At 45.3% G+C, this 14,914-nt stretch overlaps 1 protein-coding gene and 1 long non-coding RNA gene across 3 annotated transcripts in view; one reads left to right on the forward strand and one right to left on the reverse strand.

Annotated features, from left to right (window-relative positions):
• Positions 1–14,914, forward strand: part of epha10 (EPH receptor A10) — a 106,255-nt gene that overhangs the window by 43,172 nt on the left and 48,169 nt on the right. The window lies entirely within an intron of this gene.
• On the reverse strand, positions 579–4,657 carry LOC148156613 (uncharacterized). 2 transcript variants are annotated; one of them, XR_015764695.1, is made up of 5 exons: positions 3,859–4,657; positions 3,652–3,695; positions 2,772–2,865; positions 2,052–2,207; positions 579–1,270 (listed from the first exon to the last, which is right to left on the reverse strand). It is a non-coding gene; the product is annotated as an uncharacterized LOC148156613 (long non-coding RNA). The 2 variants fall into 2 exon arrangements; XR_015764694.1 differs by having other exon boundaries at positions 2,772–4,648.

The following is a 14,914-nucleotide window of genomic DNA, read 5'->3' on the forward strand; positions in this document are numbered from 1 at the left end:
CCCAGGTAGATTTAAATGGGTGCTGACTGGGTTTTCAGTGGGGCCCAGATGGGTACCTTACATGAGGCCCATCTTGGCCCCACTTGGCAGCTTTCATTTTTACCTGGGCCCCAACTGGGGCTAAACTGGGCTAGAATATGGGTACCAAGTGGGTTTGTCCACGGGTTCCATGGTGGCCCCATATGGGTTTACCCAGGTAGATTTAAATGGGTGCTGACTGGGTTTTCAGTGGGGCCCAGATGGGTACCTTACATGAGGCCCATCTTGGCCCCACTTGGGAGCTTTCATTTTTTACCTGGGCCCCAACTGGGGCTAAACTGGGCTAGAATACGGGTACCAAGTGGGTTTGTCCACGGGTTCCATGGTGGCCCCATATGGTTTTGCCCAGGTAGATTTAAATGGGTGCTGACTGGGTTTTCAGTGGGGCCCAGATGCCTCATTCCTGTAGGAACAATGGGGTCTGTCTCACCTAACCTGAAAGTGAATTACATTAATAGATATACAATCTTAATCAACAAACCAAAGTATTAAAATGCTTTAGCACAAAACCTGCATTAAAAAAAGAGATGAAAAATGTCTTTTGGTCAAGGTTTTTATTTGGTAATTTTAAATATTGTCAGTTTTTTTTAACTCGTCAATTATAAGAGCTTTATTAACACAGAGCAAATGATGCCACAAGAAATGCACTGGTAAAAGAAATCTACAAAATTATTCATATTGCAGATTTGAAAATAACAGAAACTAGTTTAATATAACAAATGTATAAACATAGATCTATATGTAGATATATAATTATCTATGTAACTAGATTTCTAGCTATGTAAATATATATTTATCTCTATATATATAGATCTATATATCTAGATAGTTATATTTCTACATCTCGTTATCTAGATAACTATGCATCTAGTTATGTAAATATGTATAGATACATACATGTATATAGATCTATATCTAGATATGCAACTATATAGATCTGTACATCTATATATAAATACATATAAATATATATCAACACACACACACTTACATAGCTCTTTCACACTACATTTTTGTCAAATATTTTTAATAACCTATATGCCACACTTGAAAGCTCTCATACATCATTGTAACTGTCCATCTTGGAACCTGCCCACCTGAGTCTGAGCTGGCTCTAGTCGCTCTAACTTTTCTATTTCCACCTCTGTCCGGGGCTCCAGTAACCCACTTCGAGTGCCTTTTCCGTATCTTTGTGTGATTCCGTGGATGGATCCATTTCTTTTAAGTGCACCTAAAAAACAAGCAAAGGTAGAAATTGCATTAGTGTTTTACTTTTAGTACAATGTAACATTAATGAAATGTGCATCTCTTCCCCTTCAAGGGGCAGAAATGCTTGCAGGGATCTGCCAAAATCAAAGCACTCTCGAGTCATTATTATTATGTAGATAGAGGTGTGCAGATCGATCAGCAATCATAATCGGTTAATTTCCGTGAAAATGTGTTTGATTGGTGATCGCTGATCACGGCCTCTTGTTGCAGATCACCTGTATCTCATTCGCAGCCTGCATGTGCAGCTGATCTACTCTTTCCGTCACACTGCGCACTTTTTAATTTTGCCAGATAACATGTTATCATTTATACCTAAAGTGAAAAAATAACAGCCAATCCAGACGATCGGCAGCGATGGGCCCCATGGGTGATCGGTATCAGAATTGGAAGCAAAAAACCTGATCGGAGCATCCCTAGTACACACACTATATTCTTATTGTAAATTTAAAATATATTAATGTATATAAATCAACTACTGACATAAAGGTTCTATCATGGTCTTGTATATTTTGTTAATACTGTTTGAAATGCAAACAATATTACCTTCAAATTTTGTCAGCAATCAAATCTTTAAGTTCTTGAGAGCACAGTGAAAGAATACTATGTGAATTAAACCAAAAATTGAAGTCTCAGTTTTTAATCTAAAAAAAAAAAAAAGATTACTAAAAATGAACAAAAGGCATAAGACAACCAAAATTAACAAATGTTCAAGAAAAAAAGTGAATATAAAAACTGATCTTTACCATACAAAACATCAGAGACGCAGGTCCCGGAACTTGTTTCCTATGTCGGCCAAACAGGTTGAACTGGAGGGCCAATTCAGGGGACATGAGGAATCACACAGCTTGTTGTACTGCATCATCTAAGGACCCTCCTCCAATTTCTGCAACCATGACAACCTTAAGTATAATGACAATTACAGGACAACATTTTAAAATCAGGACGCATGATACATTTAGTTTTTATTAATTGATTTGTTATTGTTTCACACATATATAGCTTATAAGCTTACTTTTATACATGGACAAAATGCCAATTGTTAATGTCTGTATCAATTTAAGTCAATAAATTTTGAAGGATTAGAAGGAAAAAGTAAAGCAAGGAGAACCAAATGGGTAAAAGAACTGAGAGCAGCTCAAATGACAACCAGGGAGACAGAAGATCTAGAGCAGTGGTTCTTAACCTTTTTTGAGGTACCGAACCCCCCAGTTTCATATGCGCATTCACCGAACCCCGCTTCCCCCCTCCTTGCCCCATCCCTGCGCTCCTCCGCAGCACTGATTGGCTAAGCAATGTAACGTGATCCTCCGCAGCAAATGATGGCAAAGCGGCGCATCACGACTTTACACAAGTTTTTTCCCTCCGCGGCAGAGGCTCCGCCGAACCCCTGGGGTTCGATCGAACCCAGGTTAAGAACCACTGATCTACAGTTGTGTGTTACAGAAGTCCCTGTTCCACGTTACCTTCTACGTCGCTTTTCTGGAATATCATTATCTGTTTGAAGATCTGATGTCACTTCTGCCCTTGCAAGCCTTCTTCACGCTTCTCCATAGTAGTCTGTAGAAAATAATTTTTTAAAAAGTATTAAAACATTGGTAAATCTAAAGCTCCCATTTGCATTGACCAAACAAATGGCTAGTTGAGACCTAAACACCCACTTGTCATGTTTTTTGCAGTCAAACGATGACAGAATAAAACGCTTTAAAATGTCACTTACACAATAAAACAAACATGATTTTAAAATATTTACTACTATGCCTTCATTCTATTTAGAAAAAAGCTTTTATGCCAAATATACTGAAACCACATGGGCCCCATTTCGTGTTGCCCATTTCTGTCCCATTCTCAGTTAGCCCACAATAATGCTGAATACAGTCTACATTTAGCCCAAATGGGCTGACAATATGGGTCCCATTTTAGGTTAAACATATGGGCCTCGTGTAGTTAGCCCAGACAAAACCCATGCCCATTCATCATTACCTATCTAGCCCATAACGACACGATTCAATGCAGTTTCATGAAAAAAAAAAAAAAAATAATTAAAAATGCACAATTAATGGATCCCAGCTATGCATGCTGGCTTAATTGGCTGCGAGAAAGATTGTTAAAAACCCATGTACACAGAATGAAAGCGAAGTAGTTACTCTTTATAAATAATGTAAGTGGTTTTATCGTGTCAAGGTACTTTAAAAGCAACCTCCGCTAGCAACGTAGATTCATTAGTGAACCGATTTTATTCTGCCGCGTTGGCGCTCAAATTTACCGGTGAATGGCGCCGCAGCGTATTTGAAAATGATCTGGCCCAGAACAGTTTGAAATCGCTCTGCATCCAAATATTCTTACCTCAATAATGGCAGATGACTTATTGTGTGTGTTAAAAAAATCACCTAAAAGAAAAACAAACAAAAAAAAGAAGAAACAACTAATAAGGTCTTTCGGGGTACTCCGGTCATCCGAACCATTACGAGCAACAAATGTTTTAACTAGCGATTTAAAATCTCTCCCTAAAATTTGATACAATACAGACAAAACAGACAGAAGTGTACTTACAGATTCTTTAGTAGAAGGCCAGCGAACCTGCAGACTCCACGCCAACGGACTGATGGGACTACGTTTGATTTTGAAACCGCATATCCATCCGCCGTTAACAATTGTACGTTCTCCAAGAAACACGAGATTAATTTTGAGAGTAATACATCGGTTTAACAAATGTAAAACCGATGTAGCACTCACAAATTTTCTCAATAAAAATAAATAAATATAGTCGTCCTTATTCAAATGTGTTTTGGAACTACTTTCTTTAGTGGATGTGTAAAGTGTCTACTTCAATTCACCAACCTTTATTGGCAACGGTGCCAGAGAAAAAATGAACAAAAAGGTTAAAAAGATTATTGAAAAAAGATTAAAAGATATAAAAATAATCATAAATAGAAATGTTTAGTTTTTTTATTTTATTTATGCTGACAACTTGGAAAATGTTTACAGATGAAAAAACAGATGCTAAAAATTTTACTCTTGTCTTTCTCACTTGAGTTTTGTTTGAATTCATTTTCTAAACATTTTGTAATATTTTTCACGATGATCTGATCTGAACTATTTCTCCAAATAAGAATTAAGTCCTTCTTTGAAAAAGCTGCAATGAACACTTGGAGGTCTGAACATCCAATTGATAATAAAATAAAATTAAATTACATTTAAAAAAAGAAGCAAGGACAAAAGTCCACTCTGAACCACTCTGAGCAGCAGAAGATTATGCATATTTAAAACAGATAATGTCACAAAAATGTTAGGACATCTGGACTGTTCTAGTGTAAAATAATAAAAAGAAAAAAATGCTAGGACTTCAAAGTGTAGCTTGAACAATACTGAACTGGTTTAAAAAATAAAGCATTGAAGCATATTTTGGTCTTCTGGAAGCCTAGTGTAATGTCGGTGTTAGTAAATGAGCCAGACAAAGAAATCATGTAGTGAGCATGGTTCAAATACAATACCTCTTTATGACCTCCAAGATGAGGTAACCATCCAAGGAGAGCTTTTAATTTTGTAGAAAGCTTATACAATTGCTTCAACAATTTACCTTTTATCAGCTCCAATACAGGCCAACTGAGTAACAATTTCCTTAGCTAAAGGCCATCAATCTGACATCTCATAATTTTTTTAAAAGTTTTTATAATCTTGCTCTTGCAGCTTTTGCTTTTGACATATAGTGAAAAGTTTAAAAGTGACAGGGTAACCACATTGTCTAATCAGATTAAAAAAAAAAAATCCCATTACCCCACATGAAAAAGGATTAAGGTCTACATTTTCCTACCCAGGTCTAACCCATGTATGGTCAGCCCATGCTTGTGTCATGTGGGTTCAATGTGGTCAGCCCACATGGGTTTCCCATGTTGGGCCCATGATACTGAAACTACATGGGCCCCACATAGTGTTGCCCATTTTTGCCCCATCCCCAGTTAGCCCACATAAAAAAGGAATGGGGCCTACATACGCATGCCCAGGTCCAACCCATGTACGGTCAGCCCATACTTATCTCATGTGGGTTCAATGTGGTCAGCCCACATGGGCTTCCCATGTTGGGCCCATGATACTGAAACTACATGGGCCCCACATAGTGTTGCCCATTTTTGCCCCATCCCCAGTTAGCCCACATAAAAATGGAATGGGGCCTACATATGTATGCCCAGGCCCAACCCATGTACAGTCAGCCCGTGCTTATGTCATGTGGGTTCAATGCAGTCAGCCCATGTGGGTCCCACATAGTGTTGCCCATTTCTGCCCAATCCCCAGTTAGCCCACATAAAAAAAGGATTAGGGTCTACATTTTCCTGCCCAGGTCCAACCCATGTACGGTCAGCCCATGCTTATCTGGGTTCTATGCGGTCAACCAACATAGACTTCCCATGTTGGGCCCATGATACGGAAACTACATGGGCCCCACATAGTGTTGCCCACTTCTGCCCCATTCCCAGATAGCCCACATAAAAAAGGAATGGGGCCTACATACGCATGCCCAGGTCCAACCCATGTACGGTCAGCCCATACTTATCACATGTGGGTTCAATGTGGTCAGCCCACATGGGTTTCCCATGTTGGGCCCATGATACTGGAACTACATGGGCCCCACATAGTGTTGCCCACTTCTGCCCCATCCCCAGTTAGCCCACATAAAAAAGGAATGGGGCTTACATACGCATGCCCAGGTCCAACCCATGTACGGTCAGCCCATACTTATCACATGTGGGTTCAATGTGGTCAGCCCACATGGGTTTCCCATGTTGGGCCCGTGATACTGAAACTACATGGGCCCCACATATTGTTGCCCACTTCTGCCCCATCCCCACTTAGCCCACATGAAAAAGGAATGGGGCCTACATACGCATGCCCAGGTCCAACCCATGTACGGTCAGCCCATACTTATCTCATGTGGGTTCAATGTGGTCAGCCCACATGGGTTTCCCATGTTGGGCCCATGATACTGGAACTACATGGGCCCCACATAGTGTTGCCCACTTCTGCCCCATCCCCAGTTAGCCCACATAAAAAAGCAATGGGGCCTACATACGCATGCCCAGGTCCAACCCATGTACGGTCAGCCCATACTTATCTCATGTGGGTTCAATATGGTCAGCCCACATGGGTTTCCCATGTTGGGCCCGTGATACTGGAACTACATGGGCCCCACATAGTGTTGCCCACTTCTGCCCCATCCCCAGTTAGCCCACATAAAAAAGGTATGGGGCCTACATACGCATGCCCAGGTCCAACCCATGTACGGTCAGCCCATACTTATCTCATGTGGGTTCAATGTGGTCAGCCCACATGGGCTTCCCATGTTGGGCCCATGATACTGAAACTACATGGGCCCCACATAGTGTTGCCCACTTCTGCCCCATTCACAGTTAGCCCACATTAATGCTGAATGGGGCCCATATGTTTAGCCCTAATGGGCCAGCCCAAGTGGGTCCCATTTTAGGTTACCATATCGGTCCCATACAGTTAGCCCAGATAAAACCCATGCCCACTCATAACCCATGTAGCCCACATCAAACCCAAGTGGGGCCCACCTATGCATGCTGGCTGGGGACCCTGGCAGTTTAAACCTAATTAATGGGCAGAATAATTAATTTCCAGAATCAGAACAATCAGTTTGCTGCAGTGATAACTGGCCTCGGCTGCAGCACGGCGCGTTGCAATCAGGCTGGTTGAGCCAGAAGCGAACGTCCGACATGACGTGGCCGTTTGGACGCTAAGGGTCCATGTGGAGAACCGAGGAGGAGGAAGTGGCTCCTGTCGATGGTTAGCAGCTGGAAGCGGAGGAGAATTAATGGCCGCTCGGATGCAAACAAGCTCTGCGAGAGCCGCCTGTCTGATTACACACTGAAGGGATTCCACGCAGACGGAGGACAAACTGTGAATAATAGAGAGCAGCGACAAGCAGGCTGAGGAGGTATTAGTGTCGCTGCTGGAGGAGAGCAGGAGAAACACGCCACAAGTCTTGTTGTTCTGAATTCAATCTGCCAGAAACAGGCCCGTGACTCATTCTGGGCTCTGGACGGTAATTCACTTAAACTCAACGCGCCGCATTAATAATTCATGGGGAGTGCTCTGATTTTAGCTCAGCTTTGTTCTCTGCTTGTTTGTCTGGAAAAGACTTTCTGTCTGATTTCTGCCGTTGGATCCGCGTGTCTGACTCTGGTCACATCCTGCCTGTGTCTGCAGTCAGGAGGCCAAGAAACGCCGGGCGGCGGAGCACCGGCTTCTCTGGTTCAGCACCGCGTCGTGTTGCTGCGCGTTGCGGCGCTGCGTGGCCCTGCGTGTTGCTGCGTGTTGCTGCGTGACGCTGCGTGTTGCTGCGTGTTGCTGCGTGACGCTGCGTGTTGCTGCGTGACACTGCGTGTTGCTGCGCGGCGCTGCGTGTTGCTGCGCGGCGCTGCGTGTTGCTGCGTGTTGCTGCGTGACGCTGCGTGTTGCTGCGTGACGCTGCGTGACGCTGCGTGTTGCTGCGTGACGCTGCGTGTTGCTGCGTGACGCTGCGCGGCGCTGCGTGTTGCTGCGCGGCGCTGCGTGTTGCTGCGTGACGCTGCGTGTTGCTGCGTGACGCTGCGTGTTGCTGCGTGTTGCTGCGTGACGCTGCGTGTTGCTGCGTGTTGCTGCGTGACGCTGCGTGTTGCTGCGTGTTGCTGCGTGACGCTGCGTGTTGCTGCGTGACGCTGCGTGACGCTGCGTGTTGCTGCGTGACGCTGCGTGTTGCTGCGTGACGCTGCGCGGCGCTGCGTGTTGCTGCGCGGCGCTGCGTGTTGCTGCGCGGCGCTGCGTGTTGCTGCGCGACGCTGCGTGTTGCTGCGCGACGCTGCGTGTTGCTGCGTGTTGCTGCGCAGGGTTTCAACAGAAACCTTGCTCAGCCCGGCGGTCGGGGCGCCGAGGCGGTCCACCATGTTTTTGTATTAAAAGGTGTTAAGTTGACAAGAAATGTGAAAATATTACTGGATAATAACGTGTTATGGGAAGACATCGTCAGTGAAGCGCTATTTAGACCCTCATCTGTTGAGTCTACAAAACAACAAATAAAGAAAAATACAATTAAAATGAATATCAAGCTCTCAAAGCACCACTACAGGCTATATTAGCGGGTCACCATTAGCTGGGCTAACGAAGCGGCTTTCAAACTGACTCCTATGATGAAGGATTGTCCAAAGTAACATGATCCTCACAGCAGGTTGGGATGAAGGCAATGCAGCTGAACCAGCTTCCTGTTTCAGGAACTGGAGGTAAATTAAGGTGTGATTAGTCCACGACATGGACGCATCATTCAGGAATAATTCAGCTCAGCAGTTGGCTTAAAAAATTAAGCAATTATTATTTTTTTATTAAATAAAAATAAAAAGAAACAATGCATAGCTTGGCTGGGGGGAGCCAAGCCTGGCAGCCTGTCAGGCTTACAATACACTGGGGGAAACCGTGCTGCGTGTTGCTGCATGTTGCTGACCTTCAGCAACATGCAGCAACACGAAGAGACATGCAGCAACGAGCAGGAGGGCAACTCTGCTGTCAGAGTTGCCCTCCTGCTCGTTGCTGCATGTTGCAACGTGTTGCTGACCTTCAGCTGTCAGAGTTGCCCTCCTGCTCGTTGCTGCATGTTGCAACGTGTTGCTGACCTTCAGCTGTCAGAGTTGCCCTCCTGCTCGTTGCTGCATGTTGCAACGTGTTGCTGACCTTCAGCTGTCAGAGTTGCCCTCCTGCTCGTTGCTCTCTTTGTTCTCTGAACTCTGCTGGATGTAAAAATCTCATTCCACGTGTCGGTTGAGATGTTTCATGCAGATTGCTTTTCTAATGCAGGTATCACTGCGATGCACATTCTGCCCTCACTATCTCACTGCTGTCTCTCACACACACACACACACACACACACACACAGAGCGTGTCCTGCTCCCAGTTTAGCAGTGAGCACTGCAGGGAAGGTGATCTTTATTTAAATCCAGTTGCTGTGCTTACTCCTAATCTCCTCCCTCAGAAAGCAGAGATTTTTCTGCGCCGTTCCACTCGCTGATGTGATTTACACCAGGAGGCTGAGGAAGAGGAGGGAGGGCTGTGGGGATGAAGGGTGATGGGGAAAAGTGAGTGATAGGAGATGGATGGGAGGTGGCAAAATGTTATCGGTCTGTAAAAACGCTGCAAAGTCATAAAGGAGAAAAATGAAAGTGGAAAACACACACAGCTTTGCATTAGTGAGGCTTTTTACTGAGGTCATGTTTCTGTGGGGCTGAGGAAGAGGAGGCTGAGGAGGAAGAATGGCTGCTGTGATCCGGACCGAATCACTGACAGAATAAAGACTTCCTGAAAGCTGCTGAACAGAGGAAACATTTTTATTGAGTTTATTTTGTTTCGTGTTTCATCCAGTGCTTTAAAACTGGCTAAACCTGAATCAGTCCCATCTAGTTCTGTGGATCTACGTCTGTTTGTTGGAGGCCAATCTGGATCGTTTTTCTACAGCAAAGCAGGCCAGAATGTCAAGTTTTTTATTCTAATCTGTTTTAATTTAGCAAAACCAGCTAGCTGTCCTGCTAACTATAAAGTTAGCATTGCTAGCCCTGAAGCACTAATCATACACATTAGTAGCACTACACCAACAGCGCTAATGCTAACGTGCTACAGTCAGCCATGTTGATATCCTGACTATGTCCATCATACATCCTGCAGCTTAGCGTAGCGCCACCAACAGGCTCAGTTTGGTCTCTGCCGGTTTCAGTTCTTTGGTTGTTTTACTGAGTCCACTTTGGTCAGAAAGTAATAAATTTATTTTAATCCGAACTGATGCATTCTGGGTAACAAACATCACGGAGAACAGGAAACAGAACTGCCTTAAACCATCTTCCACCACTTCAAAATAAGAGCATGAACATAAACGACTTGAAGAATTGATTTTAGTCGATAACCAAAACTTCAGCCAGACATGAAACTTCATTCAACTGACAGTTTATAAAGCAGCAAATCTTTCATTTGGAAAGATTAATGTCGGGGAAGCTCAAACGTTTCAAAGTTGGCTAAAGAGCAGAATGTGACATCAGCTCAGAAATATTGCTCAAGTAAAAAGTAGTAAAAAAATAAAAATTTGGTTAAAACGTCTGCTGAAGTCCTGAGAACCTGATCGAATTATCAATCATTTAATATTTAAAAATTACATCATCAGACGGACCGAAATATAAAGTTTAGGGACATTTTGGTGTTTTAAGGACAAAAATGACAATAATTCATATCAGTAACAAAAAACTAAATCAGGCCAAAGAAAATGTTTCTGTGGATAAACTTCTGAAACCACCAGCAGCTGCAGGTCAGTCCGTTTGCTTCAGTGGGAAGGAAATCCAGAAATTTACTCCAGTAAAGTAGAAATACTTCACAATAAAATTACAGCGTCGTTGAGCCGGTACATTTTTTCTGTGGTTTCTGGCTCCGCCCCCTGCAGATCAGCGGTTCCGGTGAACCTCAGCCGACCCGATCGCCGCTGGGCTCTTCGTCCTTCACTTGTTCTTTCCAAAGTGGAAAGTTTTCCCCTCCTGGAGGTTTGGGTCGATCCGTCCTCCACCGTCCCGGCCTGCATGGGGGGGTCGCGCCCGCTGACCCCCGCCCTCCTCCTCTGGGATCGATGCTCTTCCTCCCCGCCTGTCTGCCTTCTGTCATGGCCGCTCCGAGACCCTCGTCTTCATCTCACAGGAGGAAGACGCCAATTAGCGGTCAGACATCAGATTCTCCGGCTGCCAGCTGCTGTGTTGCTGTGACTTTCCGTTTGATCGCTTCCTCGGCGTAAACGTTTAGAGCGAGGAAGATGTTGGTGTGAAGCGGCCGCTCCTCGCCGCGGCGGGTCAATACGGCCTCTGGGAGAAAAGCAATAATCCCTGATGGCAAAGCTCTTATCTGCTTCTCTCTTTATCTCTCCGGCTCTTTCTGAACCTCATCCACGGGTCTCTGCGATGCCTCCTGCGGCTCAGAGAGACAAACACAACCGGCAAAGCAGAGAGGAGGAAGAGGAGGAGGAGGAGGAGCAGCAGGTTGAATCTTCAGGAGGGAACATGATGAGAGGTTGGAGGATCTGAGACAGAAATCCAGCTGAAACTCAGCTTTTCGCCGCTCTAAGTGTTTAAACGTTTGTGGAAAGAAATTAAATGGAAAAAAAAACAAATTTTTTTATATTTAAGATGATTTCACACAACAGAACCAAGTCAGAACCAAGTCTCTGTCCAGCCATGTTCAGTCCGCTTTAACCCGACTCCGGTCCATTTGCCTCGTCAAAGTCCGGTCCGGTTTGTGAGATGTGAACGCTAACCGACCTCTGACCTCTGGTCCTCCAAACCTCGGTCTGGGTTCGGTTGAAGTGAACTCTGGTTCAGTTTGAATGTGAACGCCAAGCGGACCAGAGACCGCCCCAAAAACAGGAAGTGGACTACAGCGCAGGGCATTCTGGGTAAATACAACCAACGCTAACGTGCTAGCCCAGCGCTAGCAGCAGAAATGGCTCCTGGTCTTTAGCCAAAGACTAAAGAGAAATCCTCCAGCCGCTAAAATCCTCCATCTTGTTTCCATCTGGTGAAGAAGGAAGTTGCTCTCAGTGTCTTCAGAGGTTTTGGTGTCGTTTCCTTCAGTGGTTCTTGGTGCAGCGCCCCCACAGGCCAGGAGGGGAACAGGTTGGTTTGACTCAGAGCAGCTGGAGGTGGAGCAGATGATGGAGTTCTGGTTCCAGTAGAACCGGGTCGACCGGACCGTCAGGAAGGAACCAGCTTAGCGCTACGTTCTCACAGCAGGTCTTGATGCTCTGTTCAGATTTTTTGCTCCAATCCAATTATTTTTCTACTAGTTAAATGCAAACAATCAGACTTGTGTGTGAACGGATCCAAACCCAGAGAGACATTTTCAGGGTTTCCAACCATTAAAACATTCAGACTGGGAGAACTGGAGACTAACTGGAAGCTCTTGATCAGGAACATGAATTCTTCCTATAGTTCTGCTGGATTCTCCCGTTTTCTCTCTAGATGTTAATCCAACATCCAGCTAAGTTAATCTGTTTAATCTGGGATCTTCCTCTGTCCCGTTTTAACTCTTCGTCTCTCCGCCGAGTTTCTTCTCCTGCTCCGGGTTCTGCAGAGAAACATTTGTCTCTCTGTCATTCTGGGCGGCCATGGCTGACTGCCTGCAGTGTGTGTGTGTGTGTGTGTGTGTGTGTGTGTGTGTGTGTGTGTGTGTGTGTGTGTGTGTGTGTGCTCTGCTGGACTTGACCCATCTGCAGCCTCATTTGGCCTCATTTCTTCCCAGAGTCGGATCTTCCTCCTGCAGCTCCATCAGAACCTTTTCTCCTCCAGCTGCTGTAATAATCCAGTTCTCCCTCCAGACTGATGACAGGAACTCCAACTGGATCTCTGGTGATCAAGTTCCTGCAAAGATTAGAATTCTTTGCAGGAACTTGATCAAACTCGCAATAAAGAAAACATTTAATTTCTATGTTGAAAGTTGGATCAAGGCAGAATTTTGATTGAGTGAAAATTCTGGAGCGAGTCGAACCGTGATGGTGGATCTGAAACGGGAAGGAGGATCTCAGAATAAAGTTCTGGATCCTGGACGGGACCAACTCTGAGATCCACCGGGTCGAAGGAAAACCTCAGACAGTAATCAGTCGTTTTGATCATTATTAATGAACGGCATAAAAAATGTCACAATAAAACAAGTTCAGGCTCTCAAAGATCAATAAACTGAACCTGAAGACATTTTAAATATCCTAAATAAATAAAATGGATTATAAAGTCTCTGTAAACAAACTTGCCCTTCAAAACATAAATATGAATCATTGTAAACTTCCTGCTGTGTTCTGGGTGTGAAATGTTTGCCGTTTTTATTGAAATTCTGTATTTTCAGTGAGAGTAAAGGGCGGCGTCTCTTTAGCGATGAAGCTAACTGTCTCGGCGTTTCGGCCTTTGGGTTTCATGAAACGCCTCAGTGGCTCCAGAGCTGCTTGGCGGCGTTTTAGTGGCTGACATCTCCAGCTGGCTGGAGATTACTAAAATGATGACAGACCGATTGATTGACTCAATGTTTTCAGTAATTAATTATGATTAAACCGGTTAATCATGTCAGCTGTAAATTTATCTTGTTTTTAATGAGTAATCGTGATAAATGAATCGTTTAAGATCAGCCTTGAAACGTTGGTCAGTTTCCCTGCAGCTTCTCTTCTTCTTAATGTGAGGCTCCCGGTCCGGTCCGGATCGGAGGCTCCCGGTCCGGTCCGGATCGGAGGCGCCCGGTCCGGTCCGGATCGGAGGCGCCCGGTCCGGTCCGGATCGGAGGCGCCCGGTCCGGTCCGGATCGGAGGCGCCTGGTCCGGTCCGGATCGGAGGCGCCTGGTCCGGTCCGGTCCGGTCCGGATCGGAGGCGCTCGGCCTGGTCCGGTCCGGTCCGGATCGGAGGCGCTCGGTCCGGTCCGGATCGGAGGCGCCTGGTCCGGTCCGGATCGGAGGCGCTCGGCCCGGGCCGGTCCGGTCCGGATCGGAGGCGCTCGGCCCGGTCCGGTCCGGTCCAGATCGGAGGCGCTCGGCCTGGTCCGGTCCGGTCCGGATCGGAGGCGCTCGGTCCGGTCCGGTCCGGATCGGAGGCGCCCGGCCTGGTCCGTTCCGGATCGGAGGCGCTCGGTCTGGTCCGGTCCAGATCGGAGGCGCCCGGTCCGGTCCGGTCCGGATCGGAGGCGCCCGGCCCGGTCCATCATGTCTGTGTCCGTCTTTGTGTCCATCTTGTCCTTGCTCTCGCTCGACGTTCAGACGAGCCGTCAAGGAGCAGCAGGACGTTAATCTGGCTGTGATTAGTCGGGTCTGAACCGGACCTGGAACTGGGTTTGGTCTGGTTCTGTTGCTTCAGTAACTGTTTGGTTCTGTGGAGGATCTGGGTCCAGGATGTTTTGATTGGTTATTGCTGCCCCTTTTGCCTGTTTTCCCTCTCTAAGCTGAATGATTAAGAGTTTAGGCGCCATTTTGATCCAGAGACTTTCAGTCCGTCTTAACTGTCGTTCTTTGTTCATTTTGGATTTTTAAACTGTTTTCCAGCTGCAGTGTTGAAGCTTTTTTAAAGTTCACGGTGGCTGAACGTGTTATGAGGATATTTTATCGTACTGTTGTGATGGAAATGATGATTTTCTGCGTCTTTCTCAGCAGCCTTCTCGGCGCCACAGATCGAGTTTCTGAGACATTTCCACAGGACGGCGTTTCATCAGATTTACTCATATTTATTCATGTTGTGAAACAAACAGCGCAGAAAACAGACATGAAATCATATCGATCAGAAACAAACTGATCAGAGTGTTAATCCTACTCCATCAGCCTCTTATTGATCATAATCTCAGATTATCAATAATGATCAGAACTGGATGATTATTGATCGTAATAATGACTTTTATCACCTTTTGACCTGATTTCTGGCTGCTGATGTTTCCGGGGTCAGCAGAGCAGAACTGGGTAGTAACTAGTTACATCTACTTCAGTAACTTCTTAGAAAAGATTTACTTTTAGGAGTATTTTTTCTGCGCTGTACTTCTTTCTTTTTACTTGAGTAATTTTATTATGAAGTATTTCTA

This window comes from Poecilia mexicana, unplaced genomic scaffold (assembly GCF_051168715.1).
Source record: "Poecilia mexicana isolate PSO_F unplaced genomic scaffold, ASM5116871v1 scaffold_11, whole genome shotgun sequence".
In the NCBI taxonomy this organism is placed as follows: Eukaryota; Metazoa; Chordata; class Actinopteri; order Cyprinodontiformes; family Poeciliidae; genus Poecilia; species Poecilia mexicana.